Raw genomic sequence first — 11,355 nt, 5'->3', positions numbered from 1 at the left:
TCTCCCAAGCCCGTGTGGGAAATCCCCATGCCTGTGTCAATCTAACAGTTTTGTCCAGGGTGTTAGACACGGGCGTGTCGCACGCCCGTGCTAGTTTCTCAGTTTCAACCATGGGTCTTCCACACGGGCGTGTCACACGCCCGTGTTGTTTTGGCAGGCTCGACCACGGCTATGTCGCACGATCGTGGTATTTTATCGTAGCCCGTGTTTGGGGAAATCCTTGCCCTGTTTCCACATGGCCATAAGCACGTCTGTATGCTTGGTCGTGTCTCTATTGAAAACCTGTATTCGAGAGCTCCGTTAGTAAGTTAGATGTTGAAGACTAAATTTTTAAAGAAGTTAATATAGTTAGTGCTTGGGTTGCCTCCCGAGAAGCTCTTATTTATAGTCTAAGCTTGACTTACCTCTCCGTTGAATAATCATGGTGGTTTGAGGAGTTTATACTCCTCAGTCCTATCATCAATCTCATCAAAATAAGGTTTTAAACGGGTGTTATTTACCTTAAAAGTGCTGAACTTGGGGTACCTTACCTTGACCGTACCGAATGGAAAGATACTAAATATTGTAAGAGGGATTTCTTCATTTGGTGTGGTAGCGACAATGTGGGGATCTGTGGCATCTAATAATACTCTATCTCCAATCTTAAGTTGATTTGGAAAGGTATTAAGCTCGTTCTATCGTAGATTTGGTTTGTCGGGTGTTCTTGGTTTATGCGTACGACATTCATCGAGTTCCTCGATTTGTAATCTTCGATCTTCATGAACAGGTCCTTTACTATTGCTTAAGAATGACTCGTGTGCTTCCTTCAAACTCATTACCTGTAAGGTAGGTTGTACCTTATTGTCAGTTCTAGGAGAATGGGTTAAACGATCACCTTCAATTCCCGATGTGTTGCTAGAATTGCGAGCTTGAAGGGTGATTGTTTTGTCTCCCACACGGAGTGTGAGTTCACCTGTGCCAACATCAATAATCATTTTAGCAGTTGCTAAAAAGGGTCTTCCCACAATAAAGTCAACGGGAAATATAAATTTATCGATTTTAATTAATACATCTTCAATAATACCCCTAGGGAACCTTATAGTTTTATCTGCTAATTTAATGCTCATCCTAGTTTGTTTGGGTTTCCCGAGACCTAATTGCTTAAACATTTTGTAGGGCATGACGTTAATACTAGCCCCTAAATCAGTTAATGCATTATTAACATCTAAACTACCAATTAAGAAAGGAATTGTAAAACTCCTTGGATCTTTTAGTTTGTTCGATAGTCTATTTTGGAGAATAGCTGAGCAAACTACGTTTAGCTCCACGTGCGATGCCTCGTCCAACTTCCGCTTATTTGCTAAAAGTTCCTTTAAAAATTTAATTGCATTTGGCATCTGCGATAGGGCTTCAATAAATGGTAAGTTAATATGTAATTTTTTAAAAAGTTTAAGGAATTTACCAAATTGTTCATCTGAGCGGTCTTTCCTTGTCGCATTGGGGTATGGCACATGAGGTTTATATTCGACATTCACTGTTTTGTTTTTGTTGTTATCTACCTCAACTTGACCTTTTCTTACCACAATTTCTTGCCTCGGTTCTGGTTTCGGCTCAACAACTCCTTCTTCATCTTGAATATTAATTGTGTTAAGCTGTTCCCTTGGGTTAGGTTCAGTATTACTTGGCAAGCTACCTTGTGGTCATTCGAAAATTAGTTTGGAAAGCTGGCCTATCTGAGTTTCGAGCCCTTGGATCGAGGCTTGTTGATTTTTAAGTGCTATCTCGGTGTTCTGGAAACGAGTTTCTGACACCAAAAGAAACTTTGAGAGCATCTCTTCAAAGTTCAGCTTCTTTTCTTGTTGGTCAGGTGGTTGTTGGTAGCCTGGAGGTGGTTATGGTCTTTGATTTCCTTGACCACTCCACGAGAAATTGGGGTGGTTCCTCCAACCTGCATTGTAAGTGTTACTATATGGATTGTTTTGAGGTTGAGGATTATTACCCATGTAGTTTAATTGCTCGTTATCCATGTTGTGGCCATAAGGTTGGTATTCCGAATGGCTTGTTCCACCTCCACTTGCTTCTCACTGCATTACTAGGTGAACCTGTGAAGAACTAAGAAAACCATCAATCTTTTTTATTTAAGAGTTCTACCTGATTAGGGAGCATGGTGACCGAATCGACGTTATAAATGCTGGCTGTTTTCATTGGCTTTGTCCTCATGACTTCCCACTGATAGTTATTCAGTGATATCTCCTCTATAAACACATAGGCATCTTCAGGTGTTTTATTATTGATGGTTCTACCAGCAGCTGCGTCAACCATTTGTCGAGTCGAAGGATTCAGGCCATTATGGAACATTTGAACCTGTAGCCAAAGCGGTAACCCATGGTGAGGGCACCTTTTCAAAAGGTCCTTGTATCTCTCCCATGCATCGTAGAGTGTTTCTAAATCCATCTACACAAAAGAAGAGATATCATTACATAATTTAGCCGTTTTAGCCGGTGGAAAATATTTTAGTAAAAATTTTTCAGTCATTTGTTCCCAAGTAGTAATTGACCCTCGTGGTAACAAGTTCAACCACTATTTAGATTTGTTCCTTAATGAAAAAGGGAATAACCAAAGATAAATGGCATCATCAGAGACACCATTAATTTTAAATGTATCGCATAGTTCTAAGAAGTTGGCTAAATGAGCGTTGGGATCCTCATCCTGCAAACCATCAAACTGAACAAATTGTTGTATCATTTGAATAGTGTTAGGTTTTAATTCAAAAGTATTTGCAGCTACAGCAGGTCTATTTATGCTTGATTCAGTTCCTGTTAAAGAAGGTTTAGCATAATTATACATAGTGCATGGAGCATGATTTTGATTAACCGCAATTGCAGGAGGTAGCTGATTGCCTTGGTTTTCAGCCATCTCTTCGGTTGGGGGTTGAGTATCATCTTCTTCTTTGATTTCTCAGAACTGTACGATCGATTTCTTCGTCAAAAAGTAATGGTCCTGACGAATTTCTTGTAGTCATAAACTATAAAAACCTGCCAAGAGAAGGAAAAAGTAAATTAATAAATAATAATAAATTAAAGTGCACAAAAAATAAATGGCTAAAGTAATAAAAATTGAGTGTTCCTAATATTTCAGTTCCCAAACTTGATCGCGTGAATTCGTGATGGGTTTTAAATATTTATAATTACTCGTTCTTGAACTAACTATTATCGTGATGTAGGCAAGTGTACCTATCGAACAGTAGTATAGTTTTAGCAAGACCGAATTGTTGAACCCAAAGGAACTAAAAGTACTAGTAATAACTGTCTTTTTATTATCTAGCCTACGAATAAAGAGGTTTTTGTTTTAACTAACTAATTATATAAACTAAGAACGCACAGAGAATGGAATTAGGGAATTACTTTTGGAAAAATCGATTGAATAAAGACAATACATAAGGAAAAATCCACCTAGACTCTACTTGTTATTCTGGCTCCGAATCGGACTATTTATTTATTTAACTTGTTCCGTAGAGATCCCTAAGTTATGTTATTATCCCTATTCAAGACTAATAACTTCTAATCCCTAGATTGAATAACCAAGACTTTTCTCTAATTAACACTCTAGGGTTGCATTAACTTGATCTATGGATCCCCTTTTTAGGTTTCACCCTAATCCGATAACATCTTGTCACCCTATGTCTAGGCGCGCAATTAACTCTACTTAATTATGAAAAATGTACTCTTAAATAGGGTCTATTCCTCCTCTGAATAAGAGCTTATTTTGAATCGGTATCCTAGGATATCAAAACACGAATTAAGAACACATAATTAAGAACAAGTCAAATATTTATCATACAATTCAGAAAATAATAGCAAGATTCGTCTTAGGTTTCATTCCCCTTAGGTATTTAGGGGATTTAGTTCATAACTAAATAAGAAAACATCTTCGAATAATAAAGAATACAAAACATAAAGAAAACCCAAAACTCCTGAAGGGGAATTGAGGAGAGATCTTTAGTCTTGATGATGAATCCGGCTTCTGAGATGAATCAATCAGCTTTCTTGGAGTAATTCCTTACTCCCTACTCTGTCCTCCCTTTTCTTCCTTCTCTAGGGTGTATTTATAGGCTTTGGAATGCCTAAAAGCCCTCAAAATTAGCCTTTTTCGAATTGGACTCAACTTGGGCTCAGCAGGGACACGCCCGTGTGACATGCCCGTGTGCGATTACTTCAGGCCGTGCTCGAGCCTGCCAAATTGACACGGCCGTGTGGTCTGCTCGTGTGAGGAGGTCCAAGCCATGTTGATTTCGTACTTTGGCCTATTTTCTCCGTTTTTGGCCCGTTTCTCATTCCTTTCGCTCTCCTATGCTCTCTTAAGTGTAAAACATGAAATTAAAGCATTAGAAGCATTGAATTCACCAATCCTAATGGAAAATCATCCATAAAATATGTTAAACATGGGGTAAAAATATGTACAAATTACGGCTTATCAAACTCCCCACGATCACCTCCCTAAAACCCTCCACAAATCTCTCAACCGATCACTTCTCTATTCTTATCCCAAATTTCCTCCTAGAATTTCGGCTACACACTCCTACTTCCCTCAAACACACCAACCGTCCAAGCTTCAGAGTTCCAGTGATATACAACCATCCACATGGCAACAAGTAAAATAAAACACACTTGGAGTATGACAGGTCTCGAACCTCAAACCCCATGGAACACTCCACACGCTTCTATCCCCTGGACTTGCAGGCATTTTATATCATGCTTTTCTCACATTTATTTAAAAATCTATCAACTAAAGGCAAGGGTTTATTTCATAAAAATAAAACTTTCTTGGCAAGGGTTTATTTCATAAAAATAAAACTTTCTTGGCAAGGGTTTATTTCATAAAATTAAAACTTTCTTGCAAAAGCCCACGTTTGAACCCAAGACCTCTCAGACACTCCCAGAGCACATAACCACTGAAGCAGAAATGCATTTGTGTGCAACACAACATATGTAAATAGATATTTAAATTTTGGGGCACTACAGCTAAGCTTGGTCCAATACAAAGGTGTTCAGCTTTTACAGCCATACAATGCCTCATAAGGTGCCATTTTTATACTCGACTGATAGTTGTTATTGTAAGCAAATTTGACTAGTTGTAGGTATTTTTCCCAACTACCTTCGAATTCCAATACACAACATCGGAGCATATCTTCAAGTATCTGACTTACCCTTTCGGATTGACTATTGGTCTGTGGATGAAAAGCAGTACTAAAGTTAAATTTTGTACCCAAGGCTTCTTGCAACTTTTTCCAAAACCTCGGAGCAAACCTCAGATCCCTATCCAAAATAATAGAAATAGGCACTCTGTGCAATCGTACAATCTTAGCAATATACAATTCAACTAGTTTATCAAGTGAGAAATCTGTACGTACCGGTATAAAATGGGTTGATTTCATCAATCTATCAACAATAACCCAGACAGCATCTTTCATTTTTAGAGTCAAAGGCAAACCTATTACGAAATCCATCGTAATCCTATCCCATTTCCACTTGGGAACCATCACTGGCTGAAGCAGACCTGAAGGTACTTGGTGTTCAACTTTCACTTGTTGGCATATCAAGTATTTCGAAACAAACTCAGAAATATCTCGTTTCATCCTTAACCACCAATATAATCACTTCAAATCATTATACATTTTGTACTGCCCGGATGAATGAACATACAACCATTATGAGCTTCTTGGACAATTTTCTGAATAATCTCATCATTTTTCGGCACACTAATTCTATCTCAGAACATCAAACAGTTATTGGATCCGTTATGAAAATCTGAATTATTCCCCGATTCACACTGAGTTCTTTTGGCTTGCAAATGACTGTCACATTTCTGAGCCTCAAAAATTTGCTAAAGAAACATTGGCCTAGCTCTCAACTCGGCTAGAATCGAACCATTATTGGATAAAGTCAATTTCATGTGTAACGCTCTCAAGGAAAACAAAGTCTTCCTACTCAAGGCGTCTGTGGCTACATTCGCCTTACCTGAGTGATAGTCATCACCAACTCATAATCTTTCAACAACTTGGGCCATCTTCGTTGCCATAAGTTTAAGTCCTTCTGAGTCATCAAATACTTTAAACTCTTATGGTCGGTAAAAACATGACATTTCTCCCCATGCAAATGATGTCGCCATATCTTCAAATCAAACACAATAGCAGCCAACTCGAAATCATGCGTCAGATAATTTTTTTCATGTGGTTTCAACTGTCTCGAGGCATAAGCTATCACTTTTCCTTCTTGCATCAACACACATCCCAATCCATTCAGTGATGCATCACTCTAAATTACGAATTCCTTTCCCAGTTCAGGTTGCACTAAACCGGCACCTCAGTCAATAATGCCTTAAATTTCTCAAAACTTTACTGACATTTTTCGGACCATTCAAACTTAACATCCTTCTGTAACAGCTTTGTCATCGAAGTATAAATCATGGAAAATCCTTTAACAAATCGTCTGTAATAGCTGGCTAAGCCCAAAAAGCTTCTAACTTCAGATACATTACTTGGCAGTTTCCAATCAACAAGTGTCGAAATCTTACTTGGATCAACCCAAATACCATTACCTGAAATGATATGTCCCAAGAATCTAACTTCTCAGAGCAAAAACTCACTTTTACTGAATTTAGCAAACAATTTCTTATCTCTCAAAGTCTGCAACACAGTTCTCAAGTGCTCGGAATGCTTGGACTCCTCTTGAGAATAAATCAGAATGTCATCAATAAACACAACCAAAAACTTATCCAAATACAGTCAAAAAATTCTATTCATAATGTCCATACCTTGTTCTGAAAGTGGTTTTTAGCACATTCAAATCCTTAACATGCAATTGATAGTAGCCGGATCTCAAATCAATCTTTGAAAACACGGTTGCTCCTCTCAACTGGTCAAACAAGTCATCAATCCTTGGTAAATGATACTTATTCTTTATAGTAACCTTGTTGAGCTGTCGGTAATCAATGCACAATCCCATAGATCTGTCTTTCTTTTTCACAAATAACACTGGAGCACTCTAGGGAGAAAAGTTCGACCTCGCAAAACCTTTATCTGTCAACTCTTGCAACTGAGCTTTCAATTGTTTCAATTCAGTCGGGGCCATCCTATATGGGGAAATAGATATTAGCGAGGTACCAGAGACTAAATCAATACCAAACTCAACTTCTCTAATTAGTGGTAACCCAAGAAATTCTTCTGGGAACATATTCGGATATTCACAAACTATCGGCACTAATTCCATTTCCAATTCAGACACTTTTGTAATTAACACATAAGCAGGATAAGCTTCATAGCCTTTCCTTACATATCTTTGAGTAGACATCGAAGAAACATCTAAATCAATCTGAAGAATTTCACCATTTTCACATTTCAGTTTAATAATCTTTCTTTTACAGTTCATTACAGCATCATGCAGTGTCAACCAGTCCATACCCAAAATAATATCAAATTCATCAAATGGAAACAATGTTAAATCAGCCAGAAAATAGTGACCTTGAATCATCAAGGGACAATTCTTGCAAACTCTATCATCTAATACATGTTTGCCTAAGGGGTTTGACACTCTAATCACAAACTCAGTAAGCTCAACAGGTAAGTTCTTACTAGCTACCAATTTCACATAAACATAAGAGTGAGTCGATCTAGGATCTATCAATGCAACTACATTTTTATTATAAAGAGAAAAAGTACCAGTAATAATATCAAAAGATGTCGCTTCTTCGCGAGCACAAATGACATAGGCTCTAGTAGGTGCTCAAGCTTCAGATCTCACAACTGTATCTTTCGTTACACCTTTACTACTAGCTCCATTTCTGATATTTCTTGGTGGCTTACCCATATTAGAAGTATTACTCGACCTCGCGCTCTAAATTTTTTCTTTTTAGCCATTTTAGGGCAATCTCGAATAAAATGCTTTTGAGAACCACACTTGAAACAAGCCTGGTCATTCATTCTACCTCACCTGGGTGTCTTCTTCCACAATGCTGACATTCGGGTCTGTTAGACCTTACATTACTCACACTTGCCATTTAGGTAGCTTGAGACTTAAAACTTAAATGTTGCTTCCCACGATCTCAGTGTGAATACCCTGCTGAAACATTTGAACCAGAATATATTTCTTTAGATTTCTTTGACTGAGATGGACAGGACTTACTCATCGGTCTCTTCCACTGATCTCTAGCTTCAAAATCAGCTTTCCTCTTCTCTTTGTTTAATTCTTTGGCCTTACAAGCCTTTTCAACCAATACAACAAATTCTTTCAGTTCTAAGATTTCGACTAATACACGAACGTCCTCATTCAATTCATCCTCAAACCTCTTGCACATGATAGCCTCAGTGGAAACACACTTCCGAGCATATTTACTAAGTCTGACAAATTCTCGTTCATACTCTGTCACTGTCATACGTCCCTGTTTCAATTCAAGGAATTCCTTACGTTCCTGATCGATGAACCGCTAACTAATATATTTCTTTTGAAACTCCTCTTGAAAGAATTCTCATGTTACCCTCTCTTTAGGTACCACCGACACTAGTGTATTTCACCAATGATATGCAGAATCTCTTAAAAGTGAGATGGCACACTTTAAGCACTCATCCGGTGTGCATGACAGCTCATCAAATACTTTGATGGAGTTTTCGAGCCAAAACTCGGCTCTCTCGGGATCATCCTCCATATTAGCTCTAAAATCTTTTGCCCCATCGGATCTTTCTACTAGGGGCTTGTGCATTCTTACAAAGTCCATACCTTGCGGAGCTACGGGAACTGGTCGAGGAATAGGTGGGGATAGAGGAGGTTGGGCATTCGGATATGTTCGAACAAACTTCGTATACCACTTATTCATCATATAGAGAAAGGCTTCCCTACCCCATTCTCCCTGACTAATCATAGGAGGTCTACTATAAAACAGCGTTGCCCTTTGAGCGGGAGCCGGCGCGTTACTTTCAACATCATCAGCCCTAGCTAGAATGGGATTCATTTACTATATGAAAATACAATTTAAAATTGTCATGAGTCATCACACTATCACCGTTCACTTATGGCATGTATAGCAAGACTCTTACACACGGTACGTTAGTCTGAGAATTAATTAAACCGTAGCTCTGATACCACTAAATGTAATAGCCTTTACTCGTAGCCAAAATAGAGTACAAGGCATTATCGGACTTAAACACAAGCAACCATTCAAAACTGAGATCTAAATTGCCATCCAAATTTAAAACTTTTCAAAAACGTTCATATCGTCCCTAATACGGGTCTACGAGGCCCAAACCATGCATTCGAAGTGGTTCGGGACTAAACTGAGAACTTTCAAAAATTTTGCAATACTTAGAAAAAATTTGCTTAAACAGGGGCCACATGCCCGTGTGAATTTAGGACACGCCCGTATGGGCAGGCTGTGTGGTCACACACGCCTGTGTCCATAACCCGTGTAACTCTTTGTTTGTCACCAAAGAACAAATTGACATCACACGGCCGAGGCACACGCCGGTGTGCTTAGCCCGTGTGGTCAATTTAATTTTTATAATTTTTCATGTAGACTTCACACGGCCTAGGCACACCCCCGTGTTCAAGACTGTGCCATCCACATGGATGAGACACACGCCCGTGTCTCAGCCTATGTGTTTGATACTGAGTATTCTACTTTCCAACAATTAAGATGCAGTGGACACACAGCCGAAACACACACACATGGGGCAAGCCATATGTTACACTGGCCTAGACACACTTCCGTGTGTCTACCCATGTAGACAAAAATGAGGCTATTTACCAAGCCTTTTTTTCACCCTTCCATTCACAAATCTACATAACAAAACATAGCACCATTCCAAGCATATACATTCAACCAATTCAGCCACAACCAAGGCATCCACACATTATTCACATACTATTATCTATCCCATACAATACCACATACTTATCAATTCAAACCATGCAAAATCCCACATCCATGAAAAGCATCATCACATGTATAAACTTATACCAATATTAGCCAATTTCAATGGTCATTTACAAAACTAATTATCAACCAACATAAGCCAACACATTTGGCCAAATCAATTATGACACAAAACAAAATGACCAAGTCTCTATACATGCCATAACTCAAATTGAATTCATAAGTACCCAAAATGATAAGTTGATAGTGTGAATGGATCTTCGATAGTTTTCAATCCCTGAGTTGGCTTGGTGACACTATAAGACAAGGGAAAAGAAAAGGAGTAAGCTATAAAACTTAGTAAGTTCCTATGTAAATAATAAGCATCATAAACACACATTTGTCATGAAATTAACATGTAGTGAATTTACATAGATGTCATTATGAATCTCATAGTCAAGCTTGGCATGGATTTTATTAAAACTTTAATATCATAACTTGCACATTCATAACCTTACCAAGGGATTTATCACATATCGAGCTCATTAAGCATGAGTTTTATATACATACCTGTATCATTTGCAACATACTATAGCCTTTCACAACATTAACATTTCCGTCATGTTTCCCGTTGAACCACTTGGAATACTAAAGGATACTCGGGAATCTCTCATGCACAATACCATACCAATGCCATATCCTAGATATGGTCTTACATGGGATCTCATTTCGATGCCAATAGCCCAGCTATGGTCTTACACAAAGTCTCATATCGATGCCATGTCCTAGATATGGTCTTACATGAAATCTCATATCGATGCCATATCCCAGGTATGGTCTTACATGAAATCTCACACTGATTCCATATCCCAAATATGGTCTTACACGTAATCTCAAAACCCTAATGTCATGGCATTCGTATCCTATCTATTCCTAAGGTTCAACCGAGATTTCTCACTTGTCGAACTTTATCGATTACATTCAAGGGGTCAATCATAATTCATACAATATTAAAGCTTTTAAAATATAAATAAACAATGCATTATTTACATACGAACTTACCTCAGTACAAAAATAGCGAAAACGGGCCTAATCGTTAAAACCTTGTTTTTCCTCCAATCAAGGTCCGAACCTCATCTTTCTTGATCTATAATAGCAAATTTAACTTATTTAATTATCACATTTTCAATTCAGCCCAAAAAGCACACTATGGAAAAATTATAATTTTGCCCCTAACTTTTCACATTTTTACAAATTAGGCCTTAGGCTCGTAAAATGAAATATATCTATTTTCCTTGAAACCCAAGCCTAGCTGAGCCTAAATCATGCTCATAACAGCCTACATTTTTTATTAAATCACATCTCTACTACCTATTTTTATAACTTTTACAAATTAGTCCTTTTATGCATTTCCATAAAAAATCACTTAATAAAAGTTGTTTATCACACCTTAAACATACAATATCTTCCATC

General features: G+C 38.0%; 1 non-coding gene across 1 annotated transcript; it reads left to right on the top strand.

Moving 5' to 3' along the window:
* The first annotated feature begins 2,359 nt into the window (after positions 1-2,359).
* LOC121231744 (small nucleolar RNA R71) lies at positions 2,360-2,466 on the top strand. The gene has a single exon (XR_005929799.1). It is a non-coding gene; the product is annotated as a small nucleolar RNA R71 (small nucleolar RNA).
* The last annotated feature ends 8,889 nt before the right edge of the window (positions 2,467-11,355 follow it).

Source organism: Gossypium hirsutum, chromosome A06 (genome assembly GCF_007990345.1).
Source record: "Gossypium hirsutum isolate 1008001.06 chromosome A06, Gossypium_hirsutum_v2.1, whole genome shotgun sequence".
In the NCBI taxonomy this organism is placed as follows: Eukaryota; Viridiplantae; Streptophyta; class Magnoliopsida; order Malvales; family Malvaceae; genus Gossypium; species Gossypium hirsutum.
The sequence above is the reverse complement of the archived record's forward strand: the minus strand, read 5'-3'. Positions and strand labels throughout refer to the sequence as shown.